The sequence below is a fragment of the Lolium rigidum genome, chromosome 6 (genome assembly GCF_022539505.1).
Source record: "Lolium rigidum isolate FL_2022 chromosome 6, APGP_CSIRO_Lrig_0.1, whole genome shotgun sequence".
Taxonomy (NCBI): domain Eukaryota; kingdom Viridiplantae; phylum Streptophyta; class Magnoliopsida; order Poales; family Poaceae; genus Lolium; species Lolium rigidum.
The window spans coordinates 41,691,379-41,701,426 of NC_061513.1; the positions used below are offsets into that span (position 1 = coordinate 41,691,379).

General features: G+C 44.2%; 1 pseudogene; it reads right to left on the reverse strand.

The window, feature by feature from the left end:
• Positions 1 to 2,817: 2,817 nt before the first annotated feature.
• On the reverse strand, positions 2,818 to 8,034 carry LOC124662519 (annotated as a pseudogene).
• Between the last annotated feature and the right edge of the window lie 2,014 nt (positions 8,035 to 10,048).

The following is a 10,048-nucleotide window of genomic DNA, read 5'->3' on the forward strand; positions in this document are numbered from 1 at the left end:
CCCGTAGACATCACGGCGCGGCCCAGGGGGGGCCCGCGCGGCCCTAGCGTGTGGGGCCCCCGTGACCCCACCGAGGGAGATACGAAGTGGGGCCACGGGGCACCGACACCATAAGGCGGCGCGGCTAGGGTGGGCCCCGCGCCGCCCTGTGGTGTGGGGCCCCCGTGCCTCCTCCGACTCCGCCCTTCCGCCTACTTAAAGCCTTCGTCGCGAAACCCCCAGTACCGAGAGCCACGATACGGAAAACCTTCCAGAGAAGACGCCACCGCCAATCCCATCTCGGGGGATTCAGGAGATCGCCTCCGGCACCCTTCCGGAGAGGGGAATCATCTCCCGGAGGACTCTTCACCGCCATGGTCGCCTCCGGAGTGATGAGTGAGTAGTTCACCCCTGGACTATGGGTCCATAGTAGTAGCTAGATGGTCGTCTTCTCCTCATGTGCGTCATTTTCGGATCTTGTGAGCTGCCTAACATGATCAAGATCATCTATCTGTAATACTATATGTTGTGTTTGTCGGGATCCGATGGATAGAGAATACTATGTTATGTTGATTATCAATCTATTACCTATGTGTTGTTTATGATCTTGCATGCTCTCCTTTATTAGTAGAGGCTCTGGCCAAGTTTTTACTCTTAACTCCAAGAGGGAGTATTTATGCTCGATAGTGGGTTCATGCCTCTATTAAATCTGGGACAGTGACAGAAAGTTCTAAGGTTGTGGATGTGCTATTGCCACTAGGGATAAAACATTGATGCTATGTCCGAGGATGTAGTTATTGATTACATTACGCACCATACTTAATGCAATTGTCTATTGTTTGCAACTTAATACCTGGAAGGGGTTCGGATGATAACTCTGAAGGTGGACTTTTTAGGCATAGATGCATGCTTGGATAGCGGTCTATGTACTTTGTCGTAATGCCCAATTAAATCTCACTATACTCATCATATCATGTATGTGCATGGTCATGCCCTCTCTATTTGTCAATTGCCCGACTGTAATTTGTTCACCCAACATGCTATTTATCTTATGGGAGAGACACCTCTAGTGAACTGTGGACCCCGGTCCATTCTTTTACATTGAATACAATCTAATGCAATACTTGTTCTACTTGTTTTCACGCAAACAATCATCATCCACACTATACATCTAATCCTTTGTTACAGCAAGCCGGTGAGATTGACAACCTCACTGTTTCGTTGGGGCAAAGTACTTTGGTTGTGTTGTGCAGGTTCCACGTTGGCGCCGGAATCCCTGGTGTTGCGCCGCACTACATCCCGCTGCCATCAACCTTCAACGTGCTTCTTGGCTCCTCCTGGTTCGATAAACCTTGGTTTCTTTCTGAGGGAAAATTTGCTACTGTGCGCATCATACCTTCCTCTTGGGGTTCCCAACGGACGTGTTAATTACGCGCAATCATTTACTGATACATATTCCCATATATTTGCATCACATAAATATTATATCAATGTTTTATATTGAGGATTTACCAATGATCCTTTTTATTTGGGTTATAAGTTATAACTCTATAGAACATGGAAACCCTATTTAGTGTTTTCTTATCTTTTAGGGACCTAAAAGAAGTCAAACAGACCTATAATTTTCCGAATCAAGAGAAGCACCTTAAGTCAAACGAAGCCATCCGTCTTCAGCCCTACATCAAGGTATTGACCTAAAACGCCTATATATAGGTCCCGCGATGCATCCCGAGAGGAGGCGGACACGAAAACATAGAAACACCGTAACAATAACAGAACCACCGAAGTTTGGAGGGGAGGGAGAAACACTGTAGGATTCGCTGCCGGTTGGGTCTCCGATATCATCAACATCGTGTATGATGAAGACGGAGTAGTCCACCTCTAGACTATGGGTTTGTGGAAGTAGCTTGATCTATCTCTCTCTCCCATGCTATCATTGTTCTAGTACCATATGAGCTGCCAAACATGTTTATAGTAAAAAATTGTAATTCCTATGTGGTGGATCTTTGGTTTATGAGTTGATCTTTGATATTGGAATTCTATTATGAGCAAAATCTATTGATAGATGTATATTATGTACTCCGTTCTTAAGTACTTTTTATGACCAAACTTGTATGCAAGGGCATGTGTGGGGGAACGTGTGTATTAAATGGAGTAACATGGTGGTGAGGATTGGGTAGTGACTACAAAATTCGAGAACTGATATGGTTTTTACCTTTCTTTTGTTATCTCACTAGCGAGAAAGTGAATGCATGTGTTATATTTTAATCTGGTGACAACCAAGGTGATCTTGTTCGTTTGAGGTAGCACATTTGTCATTCACACATCACGTCAAAGTACCTAAGGCTATGATCTGTTTATCTTAATTCTAGATTGTGTGGAGTTTCCACCTTCTAGAGGAGTATAAGTGAAATATGTTGCGTCATGTTTATGTTAGGACGTGATGCCCATATGAATGCTAATCAAGCACATGAGAAACTTCCACCAATATTATATCTTCTATGAGCTGTTTTATGTCAATTACACTTTATGAGAGAGCAGACAAGTGAACCCATGAACCCCGGTTCACTTTTTATTATGACAAACCACTTTTAATCACTTTTATCACCTTTTATATTTTCTGCATTATTTAAATCCGAAAATACAAAAAAAACTTTTACTACTTGCAAAAACAAACAAAAACCCCAAAAGAACTTTATCTTATTGTTTTAAATTTCTTGCCTATTTATAGATAGTTTACTTTTGTTCATTTCATTTATAGTTTTGTTTTCGGTTTACTAAAACGAAACCTTCTTCTTAACAACCACTAGTACCACTAGTTATCTTAGACTTCTAGAGCTAGATTGAATTGAAGGAGTAAGGAGCCAACAAGGCCCGCATCTCATCTGCAGCATTGGGTAGCTCGTTGATAACCGACACCACCTGCACCCATTTGTAAGATACAAATATTAAACGAGCTCGCAGATGGATTCAAAAAGTGCAATTGAAAACGAAACACGTTTGCAATAAATCAACCATCATCTTTCCTTCTTCGGTTGACTGAACGAATTCTCATCCAACGGATTGCTGGACATGAGATATCATGAGATTCAGTGGTGGATCCTCGCCAAGATCTATGGGGGCAAAAGAGAAAAGGTGAATCCTTTGGGGGGAGGGCAAAAGACACTTACACATAGGTACACATGTCCCTAAAATAAAATTTTCTTCCGAGATTCTTCAAATTCTAGGGTGCTGTGGGGGGGAGGGGGGGGGGGCGGTGGCCCCCTGCCTTACACATAGAATTGTTTTGCCATATATAGACATCTCAGATATGAATATGAATGCCAAGTCCATAGTTCATCTAATCAAATCAAGCACACCATGCGGGCTAGGAGGCAATCAACAATAATGTTGATTTTACCTTCACTCTCACGAAGCTAATCTTAGTGTCTTACAAGTGATTGCAGAAGCTGCCAGTTGTGGAGAGTAGCTGGAGTTGATTGTGATTGGATGGACCAGAGCACCATTTCATTCACAGAAAATAGCAGGTACGAGTTCCATAATGTTCCCATGAGTTAACGACTATCGCATCTAGCATCCATCTGCAATATAATATTCTTGTTATCACTGCAATTTCCATTGACCAATATTCTAGATACAAGACACTAATACTAACATGTGATCATTGTCATTGACGAGGAGTGGCGCATAGCTTGCCATCTGCACCACATCGCTGCAAATGAGGGAACAAAGAACTATCTCATCAACTTGAGTAGCTCTTGTTGCTCACCGTAACATGTTTACGAGATTACTCGATTCATTTTTTTGTTAATTTATGAATATGCTTTTATTTTTATTTTAGCTTGTGTTAGCAAAACTAGAATCGGGTCATAATTACCAATGGCAATGTCAAAATTTATCCAGAAAGCTTATGCATCTCCAAAAACACACACGAATGCCCGATTGTTATTTCCGCAGGTCCCAAGAAATAATCTAGATAGGGAGGAAGGATAGAGGAGATCACCTATTTTTTTGTCTAAACCGTTGAGGAAAGCAGCCTCTGCCAGTGAAGCGACAAGGGTTCCGTTTCCACCATAGATAGGCTTATTTTCTGCAACTGCATACTCACTAACAAACACCTGGAATGAAATCACTGCATACCTTAGGCTCAGTACGTGTTGCATTATCAAATATGGTCTTGTTAAGAAAAACCTATGTAATGTTGCCATAGACCTACAGAAAATGTAACATTAAGTATAATTCAATCAAGAAAAGATAACCAAAAAACTCGTGACAGAGTGAATAGTTTTACATGAAAATTATAATATTAGCAAGATGATCAAGTGGCAACGTAAGCCATCACAGTTCAATATCATTTGAATGTCAGGATAAGCCTCTCGTATCGTAGTGTAAAATTTGAGGTAATGTCTATTCAAAGCAAGATATAATTTGAGGTAATGTGAGTATTTAAGAATAATGAAGTGGAAAACTAAGTTATAATCAAAAAGTGCCAACAATTTACCTCTGAAAAAATCGTAAATACAGCCCTCGTTCCCTAGGGCTACATATTTAACTAGGAAAGGCTCATGATGTCGCATGGAAGATCTAACACTACCCCATCTTGATTCCGCACTTCCCCTAGCAAACTCAAAACAATCCAATACATCATGTAGCAAAAGACAACAAAAATACATTAAAAATAGTAACATTACGGAACGGGGGGGGGGGGGGGGCAAAAGACACTTACACATAGGTACACATGTCCCTAAAATAAAATTTTCTTCAGAGATTCTTCAAATTCTAGGGTGGTGGAGGGGGCGGTGGCCCCCTGAGTTACACATAGTATTGTTTTGCCATATAGGGACATCTCAGATATGAATATGAATGGCAAGTCCACACTTCGTCTAATCAAATCAAGCACACCATGCGTGCTAGGAGGCAATCAACAATGTTGATTTCACCTTCAGTATGAGGAAGCTAATCTTACTGCCTTGCCAAGTGATTGAAGAAGCTGCCAACTGTGGAGAATAGATGGAGTTGATTTTCATTGGATGGAGCATAGCACCACTTGATTCACAAAAAAATAGCAGGTAGGAGTTCCATAATGTTGCCATGAGTTAAAGACTATCGCATCTGGCATCCATCTGCAATATAATATTCTTGTTATCACTGTAATTTCCATTGACCAGTATTCTAGATACAAGACGCTAATACTAACATATGATCATTGTCATTGACGAAGAGTAGCGCATAGCTTGCCATCTGCACCACATTGTTGCAAATAAGGGAACAAATAACTATCTCATCAACTTGAGTAGTTCTTGTTGCTCACCGTAACATGTTTACGAGATTACTCGATTCATTTTTTTGTTCATTTCTGAACATGCTTTTATTTTTATTTTAGCTTGTAGCAAAACTAGAATCGGGTCAAAATTACCAAAGGCAATGTCAAAATTTATCTATAAAAGGTTATGCATCTCCAAAAACACACTTGAATGTTATTTCCGCAGGTCCCAAGAAATAATCCAGATAGGGAGGAAGGATAGAGGAGATCACCTATTTTTCTCTAAACCATTGAGGAAAGCAACCTTTGCCAGTGAAGCGACAAGGGTTCCGTTTCCACCATACATAAGCTTATTTTCTGCAACAACATACTACTAACAAACACCTAGAATGGAATCATTGCATACCTTAGGCTAAGTACGTGTTGCATTGTCAAATATGGTCTTGTTAAGGAAAACCTCCATAATGTTACCATAGACCTACAAAAAATGTAACATTAAATATATTTCAATCAAGAAAATATAACCAAAAAACTAGTGACAGAGTGAGTAGTTTTACATGAAAATTATAAAATTAGCAGGATGATCAAGTGATATACGTAAGCCATCACAGTTCGATATCATTTGAATGCCAGGATAAGCCTCTCGTATCGTAGTGTAAATTTGAGGTAATGTATATTCAAAGCAAGATATAATTTGAGGTAATGTGAGTATTTAAGAGTACTGAAGTGGAAAACTAAGTTATAATCAAAAAGTGCCAGCAATTTACCTCTGTAAAAATTGTAAATACAACCCTCGTTCCCTAGGGCTACATATTTAACTAGGAAAGGCTCAAGATGTCACATGGAAGATCTAACACTACCCCATCTTGATTCCGCACTTCCCCTAGCAAACTCAAAACTATCTAATACATCATGTAGCAAAATACAACAGAATTGCCTTAAAAATAGTAAACTCGAAATTATCAGAAATGCATTGGTCTGAAATTTCAGTGTGGTATGATGGATACTGAAAATATCACTGTGCTTGCAATGCGTTTAAGGGAGAATATTTATCGCTTGCATCATGAAGGTTTGAATGTTTGATTCATACAATGAAAGATCTAGGACACTGAAAACTTGCCTCTACAAGGGGTGCAATGTCTGTGATGTTAACTTTATCATTATGGTTGATACCTAAATTTTAAGATCTCCAAGTTAGTGGGTATACTAATGATGACTAAAACAATAAATATGTGAAAAATAAAAATGCAAATAATTTATACCAACGTTCACCACCAGATTGGTGTAGCACCTAAGTCTTTAGCAAGCTATTTCAAAAGAAACATATGGTCATAAATGGTGACACGACATGACACCAAAAGTGCAAAACCCAATATGGTACTAACCAAGGAATACCTGAAGAAATTCATAATAACTAAGGCCATCATCTGTCCAGTAATTCCAAACATCTCCGAAATTCCCAGGTCTTTCTTCGCATGGACCAATTGTTTCTTTCCACCTAAATGCATTTTTTAACCAATTGCCTTAAACAAAGCAACCTCCTATCAAATTAATCGTACAAATGCCTAACTCAGATTGTCTACAGCCGGAAAATGTTAGAAAGTTTTTTGTTTAAATCATATTTTTCTAGACTAAGAGAAAGGTATCCATATGGTAGGACAGTGAAAAGTCATTGCATCCGAACAACGGATATTTTAGATTCCAATGGCTGGTTTGGAAAACAAAGAAAATACCTGGAAATAGTAGGAAGCGTGGTCTAAGATCCAAAAGCATGGATATGAGTTCCTTGCGAAAACCATGGCCCTGCAGATGTTGAAAAAAAATGTTCATCAACAACTCTTGTATAGTCATAGTAAGCATTCTTATTAAATAATATTAAATTATTTGAAATTTCTTCAAAATTAACTATAGGTTGTTTTCATTTGTCTGTTGGCTGATAACACTTGAACTAATATCCTTGTGACAATTGATTTTCAATTTCAGTTATGCTTTGAGTAATATTGACACATAATCCTCCTTCTCTAATTCAAAATAGCATTACTTTGATGAGGTTTCCCATTGAACTCAAACTTGCTCATCAACAAAACAGTGTAGTTTTTAGGTATTAGGAATTAGGTAACTATAGAAAGGGATGCAACTCACAATGTATTGATTGGGTGCATATGGCGTTACATATATAGGCCACGTCCTCGACTATACAAGGAAGGAGACGGGCCCAATAATAAATACAAAGATATGTATCGCTATACATAACTACAGAAGATACACATCCGGATATACAAGGATATGTATCTCAACACCCCCACCCCCTGCAGTCGAAGCGTCGCTTGGGCGAACGCATAGACTAGTCATGATATCCGCAAATTGTTGGGAGGTGGGCACATGAGTACTCGAATGTGTCCAAGGGCCACCTGTTCCCGAACAAAGTGGATGTCCAGCTCAATATGCTTGGTACGGCGATGGTGGACCGGGTTGACGGAGAGGTAGACGGCGGAGACGTTGTCGCAATAGACGACGATGGCTTTGGCAACAGGACATGAGAGCTCAACGAGGAATTACCGCAGCCAGGAGACCTCGGCAACCGCGTTAGCAACAACCCGGTACTCCGCTTCGGTGCTGGAGGGAGAGACCGTGGGTTGTCGCTTAGACGACCAGGAGATGAGCGAAGGTCCGAAGTAGATGCATTAGCCAGACGTGGAGCGACATGTGTCGGGGCAGCCTGCGCAATCAGCATCTGAGTAGGCGATGATGTCCGTGGAGGTGGAGGCGTGGAGAGAGAGGCCGAAGTCCATGGTGCCACGAATGTAGCGGATGATCCGCTTGACCGCAGCCCAATGAGGATCCCGCGGAGCATGCATGTGAAGGCACACCTGCTGGACAGCATACTGCAGCTCGGGGCGGGTCAAGGTGAGGTACTGCAGGGCACCGACGATGGAGCGATAAAATGACGCGTCCGTGGCCAACGAACCATCCGTGACGGAGAGCTTGGACTTCGTGTCGACAGGCCGGCGTGGCCGCGGGTTTGCAATTAAGCATACCGGCGCGGTCCAGGAGCTCGTGGGCGTACTTGCGCTGATGAAGGAAGAAGCCGTCGATGCGACGTACGACCTCGATGCCGAGGAAGTAGTGCAGGGGCCCCAAGTCCTTGAGGCCAAACTCAGCGCGAAGACACTCGGTGATCTGTCGCAGGAGGTCCATGGAGCTGGCCGTCAAGATGATGTCGTCGACGTAGAGCAGCAGGTACGCGATGGTGGCACAATTGTTGTACACAAACAGCGAGGCATCGGAGCGGGTGGAGCGGAAGCCGAGTTGGTGAAGAAACGCTGCGATGCGCTGGTACCAGGTGTGTGGGGCCTGCTTGAGCCCGTATAACGAGCGCGAGAGCAGGCACACATGGTCGGGGTGGGCGCTGTCGATGAAACCCGTGGGTTGCTGGCAGAAGACCTGATCCTCGAGATGGCCGTGAAGGAAGGCGTTGGAGACGTCCATCTGGTGCACGGACCACGCACGGGAGACCGCAAGCTGAAGGACGGTGCGGATCGTCCCGGGCTTGACAACCGGGGCGAAGATGTCGGTGAAGTCGACGCCGGCACGCTGGCGAAAGCCACGAACCACCCACCGCACCTTGTGATGGTCGAGAGTACCGTCCGGATGGAACTTGTGCTTGAAGACCCACTTCCCGGTGATGATGTTGGCGTGAGGGGGTCGGGGAACAAGCGTCCATGTCTGGTTCCGCTGCAGGGCGTCGAACTCGTCCTGCATGGCCGCAAGCCACTGCGGGTCGCGGAGAGCAGCCCGGGAAGAGGAGGGCAGGGGCGATGGCGTGGATGGTGAAGGCGCGGAAGTCGACGCGGTGCATACGTACTCGTCCGAGGGGTACCGCGTGCTCGGGACGCGAATCCCTGCACTGGCGCGCGTGAGGGGCTCCGTGGCCAGCGGCGGAGGAGGCGGAGGCGGAGCCGGACAAAGATGGCGCGGCGCCCGAGCTGAGGCTCGAGGGTGTCGTCGAGGCGGATGAACCTGGCGAAGACGCGTCGCCCGGCAAAGATGGCGCGGCGCCCGAGCTGAGGCTCGAGGGCGATGCAGGCGGCATCGAGGCGGGCGGCGGCGCAGGTGTCGGCGCGGGTGTCGGCGCGGGTGTCGGCGTGGGGTCACCCAAGACATGGCTCAAGGGTGACCCAGAGGGTGGCGAGGCAGCGCCCGAGCCAGAGCTCAAGGGCGCGGCAGAGAACGACGAGGCAGTGCCCGAGTCCGAACTCGAGGGCGCTGCAGCCGGCGGACCTGCCGGGGCAGGGCGTCGACGCCGGGGACCATCAGTAGTCGAAGGAGGAGTGGCGACCACCTGTCTCGGTGCAAAAGGAAAGCAATGCTCATCAAAGTACACGTGCTGGGAGGTGATGACGTGGTGAGAAACCAGATCATAGCAGCGGTAGCCTTTGGTGTTAGCCGGGTAACTGAGGAAAACACACGGAACGGAACGAGGAATAAATTTTTGAAAGATTTAAAGGTAGCACACAAGAAATTTACTTTGGAGTGGTGATAAAATACCACATATAGGTAGATATGGTGGACATGATTGGCATTTTGGTTTTTGGGAGTTGGATGCACGAGTAGAGCTCATACTCAGTACAAATGAAGGCTAGCAAAAGAAAGGGGGCGATCGACTAAGAGAGCAATAATGGCCATAAGCATGCATAGCAACAAAACTTATTAAGCAAAGCATATGGTGATATTAAAAATCAAAAACTAAATGATCATCAAGTCAACTCAATTGAAACATCAAAGGAGATCTTTCATTTGCATCAC